Source organism: Muntiacus reevesi, chromosome 9 (assembly GCF_963930625.1).
Source record: "Muntiacus reevesi chromosome 9, mMunRee1.1, whole genome shotgun sequence".
Lineage (NCBI taxonomy): Eukaryota > Metazoa > Chordata > Mammalia > Artiodactyla > Cervidae > Muntiacus > Muntiacus reevesi.
Genome location: NC_089257.1, coordinates 41882184 through 41906450, shown reverse-complemented (window position 1 = coordinate 41906450; position 24267 = coordinate 41882184). Strand labels below are relative to the sequence as shown.

The following is a 24267-nucleotide window of genomic DNA, read 5'->3' as shown; positions in this document are numbered from 1 at the left end:
CATCTCCTTCATTGGCAGGTGGATACTTTACAATGAGCCACCAGGGAAGTCCATGGAAGTATTAGTGTATGTTATTAAAGGCATTTGGGGGCAATTTCCATATGTAAGCATTATTTAAATTCCTTGGAGGTTTATTTTTCTCTCACATATTGAAAATAGGTACATCATTCATATGACTGTTTCTCCAAATATTTCCTAGAACCCTGAACACCAACCCAGTATGATGTTTACCTTTTACTCATACTGGTTGATCACAGATTCTCTTCTTCCAATAGGGTTGCACAAAATTATCTGTAGGATCATGGAAATCCACTTGTAAATGAGCCCAAAATGCAGTGTATTATTATACTATTCCCTTAGTCCCTTAGAGCTGCAATTCAAATGCTTATTTGCTTGCTTTTCTAAATCACTATCCAACTTTGTTGAGGAAGGAATACAAGAATCTCTGTGGCCATTTCTCTGTCCCTCATTAAACTTTCATTTTAAATTCCCTATACACTCACAAAAGTTTCATACAAGGTTCATTTTGTCTTAGTTTACCATTGCTGCTTTTACTACATTTTCCTAATTCACATTCTTCTCAAACTTTATATTCATGATATAACATATTAGCTATGCTTTTTCCCCTGACACAATCTCCTTGCTTCTGGGGTTTGCATGGGGTTTGCAAAGAGTTGGAAACAACTGAAGTGACTGACAGCACAGCTCATTATCATTCCTTTACCTTTGCTCTGATAAATTGTATATATATATATAAAGCTTATTAGCTTTCCCTCAAAACATGTATTTTAATCGTGCATTAATTTAGCAGTTATTTCCCTTATGATAAAGTATATTTCAGGTTTATACACATTTGTTTTAATAGGTGCTGTGATCGCATTGTGAAATATTCTTTGATCCTGAATGAATCCCCATGACTTGCTATAATTTTTTAAATCAATTTAAGTGATTTTTAAACTATTGCCATAAGACTGTCTCCATAATTCCTGAAAGTTCATATATTTGAAGAAAATTCAAAATTATACTCTATCCAAATACAATGAATTTTTAAAAGGACTCTTCTATGTTGATTATTTGTGCAGTGCTTAAAACTATTTTATCTTTAAAATAAAAATTTTGTTTCTATAATCACAGTCTATCTTTTTTATTCCTTCAGTCTCAAGACACCCTCCTCTTTTGTTGTTTTTTCTGACTCCCTTTATTTTGTTGATGGCCTGAATTCCATTGAAACCCATATTCTTCCCCATGGTTCTTTTTCTTCTCATTATATATGGCTTTCTACCCAGACATTCTGTTCAACTTCAGAGTTTCACTTACAACTGACTATGACTAAATAAATAAACATACTTCAATAAATCTAACCTGAACACAGGACACATATGCTTAACTGCCTCTTATGCATTTCCACAGGCTTCCGTGGTGGCTCAGAAGATAAAAAATATGCCTGCAATGCAGGAAACCCACGTTGATCCCTGAGTTGGGAAGATCCCCTGGAGAAGGAAACAGTTACCCACTTCGGTATTGTTGCCTGGAGAATTCCATGGAGACAAGAGCCTGGCCAGCTACAGTCCATGGGGTCGCAAAAAGTTGGACGCTACTGAGAGACTAAACGTTCATGCAAGGAGTTTCAAGTTGGTGAAGTCTCTCTATTTCAGGGATCAGGGAGAAGCCAAACTGGATTTGGTCTTTAAATTCAATTATTTTTATCTGATCCAGCTTTGCCTGTCCTCTAGTCAGTATACTTTAATAGGATTTACACAAAGGTGTTTAATTCTATATAATTACATACAGGAGGAAATCTCCCCTCAGTTCCTCTAGAAGAAAACTGGAAAACCATTCATTCCATCAGACCCAGTCACACATTTAGTGACTAAATGCTTAGCAACAAGATAAACAATTTTCATATATATATTAATAGTAAACCAATTTTAATGCATCATCATCCTAACAAATTTATCAGCTATAATGAAATACATGCTAGAATTCTCCAAACTAATTTAGAATTCTAGTTGTACTTACTAGGCTTTCCTCTGCTTGTTATATTTCCTTTAGGTTTCCTCCTACCCCTTCTTTGTCCTTCCCATCAGACAAATACCATTGATTATTAAACGTTCAGCCCAATCATTACCTCCTCTATGAAGAGTCTCATGATATTCTAAGTAAAATTCAAAAGTATTTGTTTCTGGCCTCAACATGTGACTATTTATTGAAAAATCTAGGAGAAATACAATAGTATTTTATTTTCCTCAGATATGTTTAATATCAAAAATATGCAAAACAATGCACTTGCAAATTCATTTGCCCTGTTTTCAGATGTATATCTGCAAGGAGAAGGGGCTGAATTAGGAAAGGTAAATAACTAGTCAAAGAAAAATATTAGGAATCTATTACCTTAGTATATAAGTTTCATCTGTTTATATTTCAGTATTATTTTTAATACAAAAGGTAGGATATATATTTGCTTTAGTTGAAGATATGAAGAGATTCATCAGGGGTGAGAAGGGGAAAGAAATGAGAAAGATGTTAACCTGACCAAGAGGAACTAAGATAATTTATTATTCTCCTCATGTCTTAGGTGAAATCCTGAACTAAAGTAGTATTCTCTTCTTGCGATTTCATAAGAAAATCTCTTTATACACAGTTATAGAGTCCAATTTCCCACAGTCTCTTTAGATCCTTTCTCTATGTAGAGCTCAGAGGCATCTAGAAGAACACATACTCACAAGCTCAGTTCTTCAGTCTTCTTGCATGCATGCACTGGGATGGTAATATAACTGTACATGCAGTTACAATGAAGCTGTTTCCAGTGAGATAAACAAAGGACACATATTATATAAGCAGTTGGGCAAGGGCATGATGTAATTCTCCTGAGGAATTGATTTAATAACAAATCATAAACAATAGCATAATTTTTCCAGCTTTCAATGGCTTCTAAATGCATGAATATTGGACAAAGTAGTAAGTGTCAATTCTAGGACTCTATTTCCAGTATACTCTGAGACTCATAATTTCACTTCACAAGGCTGAGGAAAGTGGAAATAGTGATAAGAGCTGACCCTAATACTTTTGAAATCTCTTTTCTAGGAGAGTCCAAGGATTTTTTTTTTTTAACAGATATAAATTTCTTCTTTCTAGAAACCACCTTGGTGGTAGTCAATTTTGACTGGTCAATATTAGATAATTCCCAACATACAGGATCAACTACCCAACATGTCAAATAAACTGGGTCTTATAGGTATTTTTTAAAAATTAAAGTTTAGTTGATTTAAAATGTGATAGTTTCAGGTAAATAGCAAAGCAATTCAGTTATACATAAACTATAGGTCTTTTTTTCCACATGCTTTTCCTTTATAGGTTATTGCAAAATATTGACTATAGTGCCCTGGGCTATACAGAAGTCCTTGTTGTTTATGTATTTTATATTTAGCAGTGTGTATATGTTAATCTCAAACTGCTAATTTGTCCCTTTTCCTTTCTTCTTTGGTAATTATAAGTTCATTTCTGTGTCTCTAGATCTATTTGTGCTTTGTATGTAAGTTCATTTTTTAAAGATCTCACATATAAGTGATATCATATGATATTTGTCTTTCTCTCTCTTTGTTCACTCCATGATAATCTCTAGGTTCATCCATGTTGCTACAAATGGCATTATTTCCTTCTTTTTTAAAAGCTGAGTAATATTCCATTCTATGTTTTACATAATAAAAAGATCTTTGATTTTGGGAGGATACTTATTGGTTTATGAAGAAAGGAAAATTTCTCCATGAATGTATTAAAATTATTATAATTTTTATTATTATCATAACAAGAAATTGGAAACTATCATAATGTTTTCTCTATATGGGATAGTCTAGATGCACATACAGTTATTTTATATTCATATTTCTGTCTTCTTGTTTGATTCAAGTGCACTAATCTAGTCTGTGTGTTCTGAGCTAATTTGGATAAAATTTAGGATAAACAAACTCCTCATTAATCATGACTACTGTGTATAGCTACTTTGAGCTTACTTCCCCTAGCTGTAAAGTGAAAAATTTGGTCTTCTTGGTCATTAAAACCCTTAGCTTGCCCTGGAATGACTTTTCACAATGACGTAAGCCAATCATGAATGTTTCACACACACAGAGAAACAGTAAGAGCCTTCCATGAACGAGTATGATGGAAGTCTTCAGGCAAGGTTCTTCATCTCCGTTGTAGAGGCAGGATTGGGTAAACTTTAGAACTTAGAAATTAAATTTAAATGCAGGAAAAGATGCTCTAAGCTAGATTTTTTTTTTAACAGTATTTGATTTCTGGAGAAATTGTGGTAAAGTAAATGAATGTTACAGATTTTTAATCTGTCAAAATTGATGCTTGCCAGATCTCTTTTTGTATGACACTAAACACAGTATTTAAGCCTGTAGCAACATTTCACCTCAATAAAATGTGAATAGAAAGAATGCACTTCAACATGATAAAAGGTATTTATGACACACAGCTAACACCACACTTCATGGTGAAAAACTGAATGCCATTCCTCTAATATCAAAAACAAGACAAGAATATTTACTCTTGCCTGTCCTGTTAAGCATAGTATTAGAACCCTAACCAAAGCAATTATGTAAGAAAAAGAAATAAAACTCATTCAAATTGGTTATAAGTAAAGTTCTATTTGTGGATGACATGATGTTATACCCAGAAAACCCTAACAACTCCACCAAAATTTTTTAGAAATAAGGAATGAATACAATAAAGTTTTGGGGTACAAAATCAATATTTAAAACTCCATATGCTAAAATATACTAGCAGAAAGAGCAAACAAGACAACAGTCCTATTTATAATTACAACAAAAACATAAAATGAATTTGGGAATAAATTCAACCAACAGGGTGAAAGAACTGTCCACTGAAAATTATGATACACTTTTTAAAGGAGTGAATGAATGCACAACACATGGAAGGGTATTCTGTATTCTTGGTTAAAAGAATTAACACTGTCAAAATGCCCTTATCTCCTAAAGGAATTTACATATTTAATGCTATTCCTGTCAAAATCCCAAGGGTATTTTTCAAACAAAGAAAAAAAAATTGTATGAAATAATCAAAGACCCATTATCCAGCTATCTCACTTCTGGATATTTATCCAAAGAATACAGAAACACTAATCCAAAAAGATTTTTGCACTCACACGTTAATCATGACATTAGGAACAATATCCAAGATAGACAAACAACCTTAAGAGCCCATCAACAATTGAATGGATAAATAATATGTGGTATGTATATACAGGGCTTCCCTGGTGACTCAGATGGTGAAGAATCTGTCTGCAGTGAAAGAGACCTGGGTTTGATCCCTGGATCGAGAAGATACCATGGAGAAGGGAGAGGCTACCCACTCCACTATTCTTGCCTGGAGAATTTCACGGACAGAGAAGCCTGTGGGCTACAGTCTACGGGGTCACGAAGAGTTGGACATGACGGACCAACTAACATACAACAACGACAACACACACACACACACACATACACACACACACACATATTCCCTAGTGGCTAAGTGGTAAAGAATCCAGCTGTAGTGCAGGAGATGCAAGTTCAATCCCTGAGTCAGGAAGAGCCCCTGGAGGCGGGCATGGCAACCCACTCCAGTATGCTTGCCAGGAAAATCCCATGGGCAGAAGAACCTGATGGGCTGCAGTCTATAGGGTCACAAGGAGTCAGACATGACTGAAGCAACTGAGCACGAGCATGATGCACATGCAATAAAATACTCCTTGGCCATAAAAAGAGGAAATCTTCTCATGTGATGACACGGATGGACCTTAAGGGTATTGTGTTAACTTAAGTGATATAAGTCAGTGGAGAAAGACAACTAACCCTATGATTTCACTCCTATGCTAAATATATACATATATATATATATATATATATATATATGTATAATATCTAAACAAATAAGAACTATTTAACTGTTAGTCACTCAGTTGTGTCTGACTCTTTGCAACCTCATGGACTTCAGCGTGCCAGGCTCCTTGGTCCATGGATTTTTCCATGCAAGAATACTGGAGTGGGTTGTCATTCCCTTCTCCAGGGGATCTTTCCAACCCAGGGATGGAACCCGGGTCTCTCACACTGCAGACAGATTCTTTACAGTCTGAGCTATCAGTGGAGCCCATAATAAAAACTAAGATAAACAAACAGACATATAGATAGAGAAAAATAGAGGAGTGGTTACCAGAAGGGAAGAGGCAGAGGGGATGGGGGTTAGGTAGAGCAAAATGGGTAAATGGATATGGTAACAGAAAATAAGTTTCTGGTGGTGAGCGAAAAAAATCAATTATATTATCTAAAAATACTAAGATTGAGAAACTGCTACTTTTTGCCCTTACAAATCTGACACTATGCTTCATCCATTATGCGGAATGAAGATATGTCCTTCTTATTAAATGATATGGTGTAAACATGAGCTAACCAGGAAGTAGCATAGAGAATGAAGGAAAGGGTCCAAATACACACCTCCAAATATTCTGATTGCTATCTTTTGTCATTAGTTGATCATATATTAGGCCAAAGTCACTAATTTCCATAAACAGCTGTCTTAACCAGCCTACAGCTACATTTTAAATTTAAATCTTCTTTTTAAAGTTTCTCTAAGAAGTCTTCATGTCCATTTCTAATTATACATCCATGTGTGACAATTATTTTAGCTATTAGATCCAGGGAACACAGAATTAACAACAAAATCATGAAACATACATATATATATACATAGACATATTCCTCCTTATAGTAATAGTTGTTTCTTCTTAAAATATAGAACTTGCTTTTTTAAAAATGTATTTTAATTGGAGAATAACTTACAATATCATGGTGGTTTTTGTCATACATTGACATGAATCAGCCACAGGTGCACATGTGTTGCCCCATCCTGAACCCTCTACTACCTCCCTCCCCACACCATCCCACTGGGTTGTCCCAGAGCACTGGCTTTGACTGCCCTGCTTCATGCATCAAATTTCCACTGGTCATTTATTTTACATATGGTAATATACATGTTTCAATGCTATTCTCTCAAATCATCCCACCCTCATCTTCTACCACATAGTCCAAAAATCTGTTCTTTACCTCTGTGTCTCTTTTGCTACCTTGCATATAGAATCATCATTACTGTCTTTCTAAATTCCATATATATGTGTTAACATACTGTATTGGTGTTTCTCTTTCTGACTTACTTCACTCTGTATAATAGGCTCCAGTTTCATCCACCTCATTAGAACTGATTCAAATGCATTCTTTTTTATAGCTGAGTAATATTCCATTGTGTATATGTACCATAATTTCCTTATCCGTTCTTCTGCTGATGGACATTTAGGTTTCTTCCATGTCCTAACTATTGTAAACAGTGCTGCAATGAACATTGGGGTACGTGTGTCTCTTTCAGTTTTGGTTTCTTTAGCGTGTACACCTAGCAGTGGAATTTCTGGGTCGAATGGCAATTCTATTTCCAATGTTTAAGGAATCTCCACACTATTTTCCGATAGGGGCTGTACCAGTTTTCATTCCCACCAACAGTGTAAGAGGCTTCCCTTTTCTCCACACCCTGTCCAGTATTTCTTGTTTGTAGACTTTTTGATGGCAGCCATTCTGACTGGCATGAGATGATGTCTCATTCTGGTTTTGATTTGCATTTCTCTAATAATGAGTAATGTTGAGCATATTTTCATGTGTTCACTAGCCATCTGTATGTCTTCTTTGGAGAAATGTCTATTTAGTTCTTTGGCCCACTTTTTGATTGGGTTGTTTGTTTTTCTGGTATTGAGCTGCATGAGCTACTTGTATATTTTGAAGATTAATTCTTTGTCACTTGTTTCATTTGCTCTTATTTTCTCCCATTGTGAAGGCTGTCTTTTCACCTTGCTTATAGTTTCCTTCATCATGCAAAAGTTTTAAGCTTAATTAGGTCCCATTTGTTTATTTTAGTTTTTATTTCCATTACTCTGGGAGGTGGGTCATAGAGGATCTTGCTGTGATTTATGACAGAGACTCTTCTGCCTATGTTTTCCTCTAAGAGTTTTATAGATTTTGATCTTACCTTTAGATCTTTAATCCATTTTGAGTTTATTTTAATATATGGCATTAGAAAGTACTTGGCATATATTTAGCCAATAAGTGCTACAGAGGAAAAAATTATGAAGATTTGTTTATAGTTAAAACAGCTTTTGGGACATTTCTTTGTATGTTGATATTTTAACTTCTGTTTAAAAATATGAAGTGACATCAATACTATTGCATAAGTGTAATGAATTATATTGTATATGAAACAAAATCATCTATGCTGTTGTTTATGAATATACTATTTGTCATCATTATTTGAATTAAGGCCTTAAAGATCTTCACTAGGCAATTTTCAGTTAAACATTTTCTATTTATAATTTATGCATTGAAGTGTACTTATAATTTGCATTTATAATATTATACAAAGTAGAAACATGATATCATTAAAATATTAAATATACTGAAAGTGTAATAGATTTATTATTATACAACTGAAGTTCAAATGGGAATTTGGATTGACAACAACAGATTAAATAAACATAAAAGGATAAGCATTTAATATACTTGTTTTGACTTAAGATCTAATATATAAGTAACATGTTTTAATAAAAAAAGTTCTATTATACTACCCAAAGCAATCTATAGAATCAACACAATCCCTATCAAGCTACAAATAGTATTTTTCATAGAACTAGAACAAATACTTATGCATTTTGTATGGAAACACAAAAAACCTTGAATAGCCGTAGAAATCTTGAGAAAGAAGAAAGGAAGTGGAGGAATTAACCTTCCTGACATCAGACTACACTACAAAGTTACAGTCATCAAGACAGTATGGTACTAGCTCAAAGACAGAAATACAGATCAGTGGAACAAAATAGAAAGCCCACAGATAAATCCATGCACCTATGGACAAAGGAGGCAAAAATATACAATGGAGAAAAGAGAGTCTCTTTAACAAGTGGTGCTGAGAAAACTGGTCAACTATGTGTAAAAGGTTGAAACTAGAACATTTGGATTGAAATCAGAACTCTAGTATCACAAATGTAAATTTTAGAGCTCTCTATTTCAGAAAAAAATAATGACATAAGAAAGCATATAATCTCACCAAAGACTTTTTTGTCAGGTTGAATTAATGTTATCTGATATAAATGAGAGCTCAAGATGCCTTCTTAGAGTGGAAAATCATGGACACTTGATCGTGAACCTGTTTGGTCTTCACACCATAAACAATACGGTGAGAAATGGTGGGACAAGTAGGTATAATGTTGATAGATGAATATGAATGTAAGATGGAATATGGAATCCAAAACTGTGTGTAAAGAAAGAGAAGAAACCTAGGGGATAAAATTCAAGGAATTTGGCCCCCAGATGTGGGCAATGCAAGTGTTAAAAGCTTTGAGTCTAGCTTCCTTTTGAAGCAGATTGAAGACAGTTACAAAATATTCAAATGTAAGAGAGTATGAAAAGATTACATCAAAACCATATACTGAAAGCCACATACAAACCAAAGATGTTGTTAATTCAAATATCTTCTGCTGCCAGCTTCACAATGGCCATGTGCTCACAGTGTGAATGGTAGACCACAGTTGTCCAATAGTGTTTCAGCCGGTATTTGATGAGGATGAGACACAGAGCTATGAGGAGGCCTCCTCTGAGTGTCACTCCAACCTCAATCTGAGTGAGAAATTTGTGGATAAAAATGTTTGCCTGTCTCAAAGGATCACAGATTGCTACATAGCAGTTCAAGGCTATGGCCAGCAGAATACCAACTCAATACACTGAACGGTGTGGATAAGCCACATCTGAAAGAGACAGGTATCAAAAAGTATTTCAAGTGAATGGAACCAGAATACTCCTAACGTTTTTGGTAGGATGCAGGTACAGAGAGTAATGTCTGTCCCTCCAAGCATTACCAGGAAAAGATACAAGGGTTTGTGGAGGCTGGGCTCAGATTTGATAATGACCAGGATTAGGAAATTCCCAAACAGAGCAATGATGTACATGGCACAAAAGAGAATGCTGATCCAGAACTGCACAGACTCCAGGCCAGGGATCCCAATTAGTGTCAGCACCAAGGATGTGAAGACTGTGCCATTGAGCTGGAGCTTGTTGCCTTAGAACTGCCAGGTTTAGATCTTCTGATTCAAGGTGGTGGTTTGTGTTCACTGTTTCTCTTAATTCCTGTTCTCACCTAGATTCATAACATCAGTGGTTAAGTGTGATTTCAAATGGCATTTTGACAGACATACACATTTTTCCATGGAGCAGTTAAGTGGGTCCAGGAAGGCAGATACATGCTCCCTGAATGATTTGTCTCAGATTTCAGTGACCTGGGTTTGATCCCTGGATTGAGAAGATACCCTTGGGTAGGGAATAGCTACCCACTCCAGTACTCTGGCCTGGAGAATTCCATGGGCTGCAAAGTCCATTGGGTCACAAAGAGTTGGACCAGACTGAGTTACTTTCACTTTCACTTTTCAGTGATGATTTCTGTGATCTTCTCTGTCCCCACCTCCCCCCCCCCCACCGCCACCTCCCACATACTGCAACTAAAAGTTTCTGCATGTGGTAGAATCAAATAAATAAATACTGAAAAGATGATTCCAAGTTTTTTTCTTGTATCCTTACTCAGAAACCATTTAACCAGGAGGTCAAGCAAAAAAGAAATGCATACTAACTACTCCAAGTGCTCTAATAAGCACTGGTTTAGATAAGAACTGATAAAGTAAGGTCCTTAATGTCAAGGAGACAATGATCTACTGGGCAGTGTCATATTATGTGTCATGTTAAAAATAAACATATCAAGCATACAGAAATGATGTGACAAAGTATTTAAATCTTATCTCTATTCCAGAGGTAATACTAGGAATTTTTTTTTTCCAGAAACTTGAGTATAATTACATCTTTTAGGGCTAGAAAAATAGAAATAATACATGAATCAAAATGTCTTATGAACATTTAGAACTGCCAATTTTGATACAGGAAAATTTTACTTGATATAATAATATCCCCAAAGGAAAAATTATGTATTTTACACCATAAGAATTTTTCTACTATTAAATTCTGCTTAGTAAGTAATATCTTTATTTGAAAATGTGTACAGGAAAAATTTATCTTAATCACTATAATTTTAGTCAAATCCATGAAAAATTATTAACACAAGGAAAAAGATATTTTAAATATATTTCATACTGAATAAATACTTGTATTTATTCACTGGGATTCAACTTAAGATATAATTTCTTGATTAAAAATAACTGGTTCTCATATATTTCATATTGGCATTTATAACATAAAATCTAATTTTTTCTCTGTTTTTTTATACTTCAATAAGATGAGGGTAAATGTTTTCAATATTCTGACCTAACCCAACCTTGAAGAAATTATAAAAAGCAAGGGTTTCTTGGACAGGTAATACATGAATGTGCTAAAATTATGTAATTAAATTCAAATCATTTTGAATTATTTTTTAAATAAAAATGTGGTTATTGTCCAAATACCTAATGCATCTCTCTCCTTATTTTATGTCTCCTTTAACCACCTTTTCCTATATAAGCTACCCTTGGATATTATTACATAGTTCAGTTTCCTGTTTTTCAGGTTCATTCTTTCTGCCACGGAAGTATTTGTACATGTTTCATTATATATATTTGCCAGTAATGTCCATTTTAAAAACACTATTTTAATCTTTTGGAAGTTTATCTTTCTCTTACATATAAAATTCCTGGAGCATTAATATAGATAGCATATAGCTTTTATACTTTTCAATTATTTTTAACTTCTTTTTCCACTTCAGAATCTGTGTTGATATCCGATCCAACAAATTATCTCAGAATCTTCTTCTGTTCACCATGGGGTGACTTTAGTTTGATGAATGAAATTCCTGGCTTCAAAACTATCTTCCATCTAGATTTTCAAAACTAAAAGAGGTAAAAGTATAAAAAGACATAGTATATTTTCTAACTGGGGAACAAGTAGGCAAAGTCTGAGAAACAATTACCATTCTTAAGGATGGATTCTACTTTTGATTAGCAGTGGTTGGGTGACCTCACTGTGGAATGGTGGGGCTGGATAAGTCCATCTGATTCAGGAAAATGTAGTAAATGACTAATCTGGCTTTTTCTTTTTCTGTTGCATGAATGCATGCTCAGTCACTTCAGTCATGTCCAAGTCTTTGCATGGACTGTAGCCCACCAGGCTTCTCTGTCCAAGGAATTCTCCAGGCAAGAATACTAAATGGGTTGCTATGTCCTTCTCCAGGGGATTTTCCTTGCCCAGTGATCTAACCCTGGTTTCCTGAATTGCACGTGGATTCTTTACTGCTGACCACTGGGGAAGCCATACTTTTCTGTTAGTCTTTTTCAATTCAGCATTATGAACAACATGACCAATATATACCAGTGAGTTTAAGACTTCTATGAGAGGAATTTTATGTCTATCTTTTTGTAAATGACAGCAAAATATCAAGTTTCTCTAGGGGAAAAAAAATGATTTTCTATTTCTTAAAAGTCTCTCCTCCATTTAATGGCTAACTAATGTAGATTCAGCCTCTCAACTCCTCTCCATTCCTTACTCTCATCTCCAGGATTTCCCTTTTCAGTCTCTTTTGCACTATATTGCTGAAATTTATACTAACAGCTTTCTGTAACTTAGATCTTTCTACCTCCAAATTCGTGCCTTAGTATACAATCTAAAGATTATTTTGTCTTTGTTTTCACGAAATAAAAAAAATCTATGTATTAATAGCTGTAGTGCTTTATACTTCCCAGCATGACGATCACATGAAACTACCTGGGGTATATGCTTTATCTACATAGAAAAATTCTTAGTAGAGTAGTTAAGAACATGGATTTGGAAATTAAGTCTAAGCTCCAGCACTTATTAACAATGTGGGTCTTCCAAGTTATTAAAACTTTTCTAGGCCTTATTTGCTACAACTAATCAATAGGGATAATAATAATCTTTCCTCATATGGGTAATAAGAGGGTTACTTGAAAAATAGCACTTGAAAGCATTATTTTAAAAAATTATGCTTAATAAGATTCTTGGCATATAGGAAGCACTACATAACTATATGTTATTAATATTATTGTTGTCTTTCACTTCAATCTTCCTTACAAACTTTACTAGTAATGAAGAAATGCATTTTGGAATTCTATAAAACATTTTTAAATGCTACAACATGTATTTTATACTTTCCTATGCTTGTATCTTGTTTCTTTTAGATTTTTTTCCATTCCAATGACTTTACCATCTAACAAATACTGTTTATTATTTAACTCTTAGCTCAAGCATCACCTCCTCTATGAAACAACTCTTGATTTCCTTAAGTGGATATCCATATTTGTCCTTTGTGTTGCCAATGAAATAGATAGACTGTTTAATGAATAAAACTCATTGAAAATTAATGAATCAGTTATAGCTTAACTTTCCATGGATTAATTAATATCAAAATATACAAATTTCAATGTAGATGCAAATCCACTTACCCTGCTGCCAGCTATATATCTGCAGGGGAAAATGGAAAGCAGGGTTAGGAAAAATGGAGAGTCAATCTAGAAAAAATGTTAGAATCTTTTTATCTTGATGTATAAGCTTCATTTGTTTTCATTACAGCTTTAGCTTCCTATGTTGACCTGAGCAACAATAGATACCTGTTTTAGTTGAAGATTTCAAGAACTTTTCTGTAGTTTAGTAAAGAAAAGAAAGGGAAATACCTACCAGACCAAGAGGAACTCTGTTTGATTTTTCAACACCCTTCATGTCCTAAATCAAATCCTAAATGAAATAATAAATTCCTTGTAAGAATGTCTACTAAGAACCCTTAGTTGGAGCTTAACCTCTTTATAAAATTATAGTTTTAATACCTTACACAGACTCTCTTTATATTTTCTCTAAATATTCCTCACTAGTTCTCACAGGTACTTATAAGAATATATGCTCACATGTATAACCCCCCAATCTTCTTATGTATCTGTACGCACCTATACTGCTGTTACATACTATGCAGATTAAATTCATTCCCAGAGGCAAATATAAAACAAAATTAGTATCAGCACTTAATAAGGGTGGTAATGCGAGTCTCTGAGGATTACAAATGACAAAACCATCTCTACAGACCACAAAATGTACCGAATTCCCCTTTGGTATCATCATTACATCATAATTATATAAAAAGCATTGAAAGGCTCCAGGGTCTCCCTCCCTCAATCTTAGTGATTCTAATTCCCCCATAAATTTTAGCAAAGTGAGTCTTAGTCATAGACTGCCCTTAAGATAATAAATAAGGGGTCAAGAAATGCCCCCCATAAACTATAGGATGTTTATTCTGGGTTTGAATAGATACTAAAATTGAATGTATCAATACTGAGAAGCAGTCAGCTCCCATCCCAGGAAATCATTTGCAGTACATGCAAGGACTTATAATTTAACTTCATGAAACAAAGTGCGATGAAAATAGTCTTTCCAATATGAGCTAATCTAAAACCTCTTGGGATATATATTTGGACCCCATGTATTTTTTTCCAAATATGTATCCCTTTTGTCTAAAAATCACTTCTGTTGGTTGTCAGTTTTTCCCAACAGAAGCTAGGCAATTGCCAAGCAAGAGTCCTGTCTTTCACATAAGCTGACTCATAGAAGCATTTTATATTATGGTTATACTTGGGTGCTATTTTACACAAAATAAAATACACTGATTATAATTCCTATAATTTCCCCAATATGTGTAATTAAAACTATATTATTTATAGTGGCATCAATGAGTGACTAACATAGCCTTTGCTGTTCACATAGGAAAAGGGTTGTTAATCTGGGAGGGAACTTTTTAAGTTCTCAGGAATGTTGTATTAATAATAATAATAATATTACAAAATCAATCAAACTGTGAACTGGGAACTCTGCAGTTATCATGATCTTTTCTTTTTAGAAATAGCTAATTAAATTATGTTCCTAACTTTATGGATAATAAGTGGTGGGGGTATGGTGGGCATTGATCTAGTCTGTGCCCTTAGGGCCATTTCTAGAAAAATACTAGATAAATATAATTCTGTCTGGCAGGCGGAAATTGTTCCCTTTACCAGCAGATTTCTTGTGACTGGAGTACAATAAAATAGATATAGATTAACAGGAAAATAAACACTGAATTCATGCACACAGAAGTCTCATAAAAACAGAACCTAAGGAGTCATCAAAGCTTTTATACATTTTAGGCAAACAAACAACAGATTTGAGAAGAATTGAAAGGACAGAGAAGCTTAGGTTTGGGAGCTTCATAAGCAAGAAGTAAATTTGAGCTTGACCAGTGAATTAGTAAAAAAAGTTACGAAGTTTGTTCATAAAGGCTTCTGAGTCCTGAAATCCCAATCTCTGGTAGTAAGAGTATCTTTTAACTAACACCTCCTACCAACTACAAATTGGCACTTGTCAACTACCTCTAAGAGAAATGGAATATTTCCTGCCTTATCAGTAAATAAAGGACATCACAGTCATCAACAATTAGAGTCCTCCAACAAGTTAGTGAGCCCTGAGGAAATTCAGGACTGAAAACAACACCTGCCATCTAGCAGTGATCAGACAGCAGCCACACCTTAAGGTGATACACTCGGTGGCTCAATCAAGTCTGACTCTTTGTGACCCTGTGGACTATAGCCCACCAAGCTTTTCCATCTGTGGGATTATCCAGGCAAGAATACTGGAGTGGGCTGCCATTTCCTCTATACAAAGGTGAGCCCTGAGGAAATTCAGGATGTGAAAACATAGGATATTAGCCCCTGATAGCTGAGGCACATATAAAAGGAATGATTTCAGTGAGCCCAAACTCTCGCATCTTTCCATACATAGAAAAATGCTAACTTCCTTATCTTGGGGTATCTGATTTTCTTTAATTAACAATAATCTTTTGACTTCCCAACCACCTGCTCTTTGTTGCAAAACTCCTATATAGCCTAGTTCCTCCCCTTGTCTCCTCAGAGCAGTTTCTCAGAGCTATCTGAACTCTGTCTCCTGGGCTGCAGCCCTCATTTTGCTTCAAATAAAACTTAACTCACAAAAAACAAAACAAAACACTTAACTCACAAGTGTCACACTGATGCAAGAGATAGATGGGCCCCAGGCTAGGTATTTACAACTGACCACCTATTCACAGCTCTTGGGGTGAGTAGATGAACTCCAGGCCATTCATTCATCACCAGCTCCCTGTTTACATTTCCTGAAGCAAGAGACAAATGGACTCCAGAACTACACATTTATGACTGGACTTCTGTTTATATTTTGAGAGTGACACCTCCTTGGGCAGCAAGGAGATCAAACCAGTCAATCTGAATGGAAGTCAACAATATTTATTGGAAGGACTGAGGCTGAAGCTGAAGCTCCAGTACTTTGGCCACCTGATTCAAAGAGCTGACTCGCTGGAAAAGACCCTGATGCTGGGAAAGATTGAGGGCAGGAGAAGAAGGGGGCAACAGAGGATGAGATGGTTGGATGGCATCACCGACTCAATAAATATGAGTTTGAGTGGACTCCAGGAGACAATGAAAGGCAGGAAAGCCTAGTGTGCTGTAGTCCATGGGGTTGCAAAGAGCTGGACACAACTTAGTGACTGAACAGCAACACTTCAATATAAAAACTGGCGACAAGAATGTGGTGTCCCATGGACAAAAGAACAGGAAAAAACAAAGGAACAAACAAACAAAAAACACCAAAGAGGGTCTTGGAATGCAGAAACAGAAAAAAACAGACTCTTATCATCCTTCCCTCCCCCATGTTGTAACCATTAACGAATTTCAGGTCCTCCTGAGCAGTATAACCTGTCTCCCCTCCGTATAAGGAGAAGGCATTTGCCCTACTCTTCCCCCCACCCAGTATATGTGCCTCGTTTAATCAGCAAATGAACTGTAAGAACCCTATCCTGCTTCTTGTACCCTGGGTATAAAAATGGACCAAGGAGACCTGTTCGACATCTGCTCTCCCTTGAACCAGCCTGCTGTTCTAACAGTATCTCCCAGTCTAATAAATTTTATTTTCCTCTCATTCTGTCTCATGTCTGCAAATTCTTTTCCAACATGTGCATGGACCATGACAAAAAATAGGGCAAGTAACTGGACATTGGGTATTTTTATGGAAGGGCAGACTGGGACTAAAATCTGTTAAAAGATTAAAAGGTCACACATTCCCCATCCTTGGAGAAAAGGAGACTCTATGCATGTGAAAAACCTTCATGGGATGGAAAAGTCGAGATGCTAGGCCATAATAACTCTTGCCGCACCCTCCCATAAACCTTTTCAGTGGGATCCATATTAACTGAGGGTTGTGTGAGCACCCAGAGGAAGGTCCCAGGGTAAGTCAGGTGTGAAAAATGAAACTAGACATTTGGCCAAAGAGAAGAAAAAGACCTGGGAGAACTGCCCTATGTAATTGATTTAACCACCTCTTTACTGAGCTCATCATCATTAGGCAGGATACACACACCTTTTCTTTCTGGGTGTGCATCTCTGCCTTGCTTCTATCTCAATTAAACAAACCATTTTTCTGTGTGCTCTCCCACTTGCTGTTGTGCTATGTCTCTAAAAATAAACTATGGACCTGCATTTATAGCTTTTGCTTCCATGATAAATGCATTTTTCACTGGGAAAAAATAGCTTCTAACCTCTAACCCTTGCTGGTCTGGTGGCTAGGATTCCTGGTTTTCTTCCAGGCTACCCAGGTTCTCTGTCTTGCTGAGATCAACAGTGCATTTTCTTTCTTCAGTCAACACTCCCAGAACAGGAAAGACATCTCTCACATGGGAGAATTATGTTCTCCTTTTGGACAAAAAGAGAGGAATATCAAAGTGTTCCTGTTTTATCAGCTGTTCCTATAGTAATTTTAATGCAAAGTAATCAACATGTCTTTGAAGTGTATTTTGGGGTGCCCTTCCTGGGCTCCAGTACTTCAATTATTCATTCCTTCTTTGGGCCTTGCTTGGCTTACCTATGATGTGAAAGAATTTTCCTTCTTGACTTTTGAACTCTCAGGCTGCCCTAATGTTCCATATCTTGATAAGCTAGCTGATCATGGATTTACTACAGAGAACTTGAATAAGAACTCTCCACTCAGAGACTGAGAAAAGTCTGTAGGAAAGGGTGCTTCTCTTCACTGTTGAAGGAAGGAATTGTCTGAGAACATGCTCTGTTGTCGTTGCTGTTGTTTTAATTCACGTAAATTATGCCAAGGGCAGCTTAGATGCTTGAGGGCAATCCCGCTTGAGATGCCCCTACTTTCCACAGTAATAAGAAGTCCATACCTTGTCACCTGGGTCCCTCGGGGCATTTTTCCTCAGGCTATTTCAGAGCAGATCTAATAGCCATTGTTAAGGCTTCAGTCTTTTGCCTAGTTCTTTTTTTCCTTCTGTTTTCCTCCTCATATTCTCTATAATTATATACTGTCTAAGTCAGCTGTAACAGTTTTTTTTTTTTTTTTTTTTTTTTAAGACTGATTTTGTCCAAACACCTCTTTTTGTAACTTACAGCATGTATCTGGAGCTAACTGAGTGAGAAATCTATCTTTTAAATTCTTTTCTTTTTGTATTTCTGGCCTCCCATAGTCTATCTAGGAATTTATCAGGAGCTTCTTTCTCTCCCTGTTCCATGTCAGTCAACTTAACATAGCTTAAAGTCTTAGCGTGTGCTTGCTTCAGTTCTTCAAGAATACATCTGGCAAAGATATTCTGATCCCACCTTCCTTTAGCCATCTCAGTCTAGTACTGTTGGGTGGACTGCTTGGCTTCCTGTAGGAAGGAGGGTTATTTTATGTTCCCTCTTTCCTCTTGTCTCCCGTTCAAGCCATTCATCTCCAAAAGTAGTTCAGTTCAGTTCAGTCGCTCAGTCGTGTCTGACTCTTTGCGACCCCATGAATCGCAGCACTCCAGGCCTCCCTATCCATCACAAACTCCTGGAGTTTACTCAAACTCATGCCCATCGAGTCGGTGATGCCATCCAGCCATCTCATCCTCTGTCGTCCCCTTCTCCACCTTCCCCCCAATCCCTCCCAGCATCAGGGTCTTTTCCAATGAGTCAACTCTTTGCATGAGGTGACCAAAGTATTGGAGTTTCAGCTTCAGCATCAGTCCTTCCAATGAACACCCAGGACTGATCTCCTTCAGGATGGACTGGCTGAATCTTCTTGCAGTCCAAGGGACTCCCAAGAGTCTTCTCCAACACCATGATTCAAAAGCATCAATTCTTCGGCCCTCGAACAGTCCAACTCTCACATCCATACATGACCACTGGGAAAACCATAGCCTTGACCAGATGGACTTTTGTTAACAAAATAATGTCTCTGATTTTTAATATATGCTGTCTAGGTTGGTCATAACTTTTCTTCTAAGGAGTAAGCGTCTTTTAATTTCCTGGCTGCAGTCACCATCTGCAGTGATTTTGGAGCCCAAAAAAGTAAAGTCTGACACTGTTTCCACTGTCTCCCCATCTATTTCCCATGAGGTGATGGGACCAGATGCCATGATCTTAGTTTTCTGAATGTTGAGCTTTAAGCCAACTTTTTCACTCTTCCTCTTTCACTTTCATCAAGAGGTTTTTTTAGTTCCTCTTCACTTTCTGCCATAAGGTGGTATGATCTGCATATCTGGTTATTGATATTTCTCCCTGCAATCTTGACTCCAATTGTGCTTCTTCCAGACCAGAGTTTCTCATGATGTACTCTGAATATAAGTTAAATAATTAGGATGACAATATGCAGCCTTGACGTACTCCTTTTCCTATTTGAAACCAGTCTGTTATTCCATGTCCAGTTCTAACTGTTGCTTCCTGACCTTCATACAGGTTTCTCAAGAGGCAGGTCAAGTGGGCTGGTAGTCCCATCTCTTTCAGAATTTTCTACAGTTTATTGTGACCCACACAGTCGAAGGCTTTGGTATAGTCAATAAAGCAGAAATAGATGTTTTTCTGGAACTGTCTTGCTTTTTTGATGATCCAGCAGATATTGGCAATTTGATCTCTGATTCCTCTGCCTTTTCTAAAACTAGCTTGAACATCTGGAAGTTCTCCGTCTACGTGTTGCTGAAGCCTGGCTTGGAGAATTTTGAGCATTACTTTACTAGCATGTGAGATGAGTGCAATTGTGTGGTAGTTTGAGCATTCTATGGGGTTACCTTTCTTAGGGATTGGAATGAAAACGGACCTTTTCCAGTCCTGTGGCCACTGCTGAGTTTTCCAAATTTGCTGGCATATTGAGTGCAGCATTTTCACAGCATCATCTTTCAGGATTTGAAATAGCTCAACTGGAATTCCATCACATCCACTAGCTTTGTTGGTAGTGATGCTTTCTAAGGCCCACTTGATTTCACATTCCAGGATGTATGGCTCTAGGTGAGTGATCACACCATTGTGATTATCTGAGTTGTGAAGATCTTTTTTGTACAATTCTTCTGTGTATTATTGCCACCTCTTCTTAATATCTTCTGCTTCTTTTAGGTCCATACCATTTCTGTCCTTTATTGAGCCCATTTTTGCATGAAATGTTCCCTTGGCATCTCTAATTTTCTTGAAGAGATCTCTAGTCTTTCAGATTCTGTTGTTCTCCTCTATTTCTTTGCATTGATCACTGAGGAAGTCTTTCTTATCTCTCCTGGCTATTCTTTGGAACTCTGCATTCAAATGGGAATATCTTTCCTTTTCTCCTTTGCTTTTCGCTTCTCTTCATTTCACAACTATTTGTAAGGCCTCCTCAGACAACCATTTTGCCTTTTTGCATTTCTTTTCCATGGGGATGATCATGATCCCTGTCTCCTGTACAATGCCATGAACCTCTGTCCATAGTTCATCAGGCTCTCTGTCTATCAGATCAGGTACCTTAAATCTATTTCTCACTTCCACTGTACAGTCATAAGGGATTTGATTTAGGTCATACCTGAATGGTCTAGTGGTTATCTCTGCCTTCTTCAGTTTAAGTCTGAATTTGGCCATAAGGTGTTCATGATCTGAGCTACAGTCAGCTCCCAGTCTTGTTTTTGCTGACTGTATAGAGCTTCTCCATCTTTGACTGCAAAGAATATAATCAATCTGATTTCAGTGTCGGCCATCCGGTGATGTCCATGTGTAGGGTCTTCTATTCTGCTATTGGAAGAGGGTGCTTGTTATGACCAGTGCATTCTCTTGTCAAAACTCTATTAGCCTTTGCCCTGCTTCATTCTGTACTCCAAGGCCAAATTTGCCTGTTACTCCAGGTGTTTCTTGACTCCTACTTTTGCATTACTGCCCCCTATAATGAGAAGTCCATCTTTTTGGGGTGTTAGTTATAAAAGGTCTTGTAGGTCTTCATAGAACCGTTCAACTTCGGCTTCTTCAGCATTCCTGGTTGGGGCATAGGCTTGGATTACCATGATATTGAATGGTTTGCCTTGGAAACGAACAGAGATCATTCTGTCATTTTTGAGATTGCATCCAAGTACTGCATTTCAGACTCTTCTGTTGACCATGATGGCTACTCCATTTCTCCTAAGGGATCCCTGCCCACAGTAGTAGATATAATGGTCATCTGGGTTAAATTCACCCATTCCAGTCCATTTTAGTTCGCTGATTCCTAGAATGACGACATTCACTCTTGCTATCTCCTGTTTGACCACTTCCAATTTGCCTTGATTCATGGCCCTAACATTCCAGGTTCCTGTACAATATTGCTCTTTACAGCATTGGACATTGCTTCTATCACCAGTCCCATCCACAACTGGGTATTGTTTTTGCTTTGGCTCCATCCCTTCATCTTTCTGGAGTTATTTCTCCACTGATCTCCAGAAGCATATTGGGCACTTACCACCCTGGGGAGTTCCTTTTTCAGTATCCTATCATTTTGCCTTTTCCTACTGTTCATGGAGTTCTCAAGGCAAGAATACTGAAGTGGTTTGCCATTCCCTTCTCCTGTGGACCACATTCTGTCAGACCTCTCCACCATGACCCGACCATCTTGGGTGGCCCCGCAAGGCATGGCTTATTTTCATTGAGTTAGACAAGATTGTGGTCCTGTGATCAGATTGGCTAGTTTTCTGTGATTATGGTTTTAGTGTGTCTGCCCTCAAGGCCTTCTCACAACACCTACCGTCTTACTTGGGTTTCTCTTATCTTGGACATGGGGTTTCTCTTCATGGCTGGTCCAACAAAGTGCAGCCGCTGCTCCTTATCTTGGACGAGTGGTATCTTCTCATGGCCGCCCCTCCTGACCTTGAACATGGAGTAGCTCCTCTCGGCCTTCCTGCACCTGGGCAGCAGCCGCTCCTTGGAGGTGGGTAGCTTCCTCCAAAACTCAGTCTTTTTGAGTCAGTGGCCAGTGTCTGTCCCAAGACAAACATTATATGTCTCCAAGTAAGCTCATAAAGTACAGTTAGTCCCATAAAGGCTTCTATGTACTTTTGGATCCTCTAAATAGTCTCAACTGCAATTGACTGTTAGGTAGTTAGAATAGGAAAAAGGAGTCCAAAATTACAGTGGCTAAGAGACAAAGAAGGGGAAAAACCCATGAAAGCTGAACAAAAGAAAATCCACGGACTAGAGTGAGAACTTCAGGTGAAACAAACTCGCCCCCTTCTTGGCCAGCCCAATTTGCATAGGGCAGGCTCAAGGTAGGAAAGAGACAAATATACAAAAGGAGGAAGCCAAGATGGATTGAGGCCTCTCCTTTTGGGTCGGCCCACCCTCACGGCTTGAGGGTGTACTATCCTTTGCTTAATAAAACTGAGTTGTAACCAAGCTGTAACACTGGTCTGCCGTTTCAAATCTTGGTTGTGGTGATACATAACTGAGGAATTTACACATTCATCCAACAGTATTGCCTTAATTTTTACCAAGACTGAGGCAGCCCCTCCTGGAAGAGTGCCCTGATTCTCAGCCTGTTCAGTTGGGAGCCCCAGATACAGGGGCAAACTAAGAAGTAAGAGGACAGGCTGGAGCTTAAGATTTCATACCCAAATCTGCACCCTAAGAACATAAGTCTGGTATGTCTCACAGACAGATAAGAACAACACACATTGCACTTCTATCCATTTCTCTTGTTTTCTACAGAACTGATCTAATTGTAAAACAGTAATGTAATTGACAGATCCTTCAACCGACCAGCATTCCCCATCTTCCAAAGGGCACTGCAGCCATTCAGTATCACAGATCAGGCATGTCTTTCTTACATTCTGGGGATCAAACGTGTCCCAGATTTTTAAAAAGTACATTGTAAAGGAGTGGTTCTGGAACTGCTCACGCCCATCTGTAAGAGAAAAAAAAGTGCCATCCACAGCTGTGGCTTATTTACACCAGAGTTGTCCCTCCTTGCTCTAGTGGGGGGTGTAGACAGATTTTCCACTGCAACTTTCCTTCCCGGGTCAGACTTAATCTGTCCCTTACTGACACTGGTGCCTTGCTCATCCCTCCCAGTTCTACCACTGAGGTGGGGTGGAGATGCACCAGGGGTAGACCTGATGTCATTCCAAATTGATTATTTCCTTACCACCAAGGCCTTTGATTTCATTTGTCCTTTTCCTCTGATGCCACCCAGGATGTAACAGTAGTTTCCCGGAATCTTTCCCAAGCTAGGACTACTAGGGGGAGCATCCATCTTATGTGTGTCTATGCACATTCCTGAGTGTAGTCCTGACTGGAGTAGAAGCAACAAGTCATAAAGAGACGAACAACAACCAAGATGTCCCTCCTGAGTGCCACGACGCTAGTGTGTGTGATAGCAAAAGAGGTGGTGGGGGATTGGACAGTGAGGAAAAAGTGATTTTTTTCCCCCTGAGCTATTAGGGCCAGGCCTTCTAGTTTATTTCTACAGATTCCACAAAAGGAATACCTAAGGAGTTGAGACCAAAGACACCAGAGAGCCTCCTCTGGTTCACTAAGAACTAGTGCTACCAGCAGAAGAAGCCCATTACACTTTCAATCTGGCCAAATGCTGCAATTCCCTATCTGTGTCCTCAAAAACCTCATGGTCATCAGCAGTGCTTTTATCCATGTAGATTGGAGGTGCAGCTATGACAAAGACTCACTTTCAGGTTGCTGGCCCCTGAGGTAGGCAACCAAGAGATGTTTAGCCTGAGAGAAGTTCCTAGAGCTAGAGTTCTGCCTCACTCCCAAACATGCTCACGTAACTTTTGGCTCCTAGCAAGGCTAGACGCTTCCATACATGGGGTCTAAGTAAAAGTACATAGTAACAGCATGGTTCACAAGTCCCTTGAAAGTCTATGATCCTACAGATT

At 37.6% G+C, this 24267-nt stretch overlaps 1 pseudogene; it reads right to left on the bottom strand.

Annotated features, from left to right (window-relative positions):
- Positions 1 to 9192: 9192 nt before the first annotated feature.
- On the bottom strand, positions 9193 to 22255 carry LOC136175822 (olfactory receptor 52A5-like; annotated as a pseudogene).
- Between the last annotated feature and the right edge of the window lie 2012 nt (positions 22256 to 24267).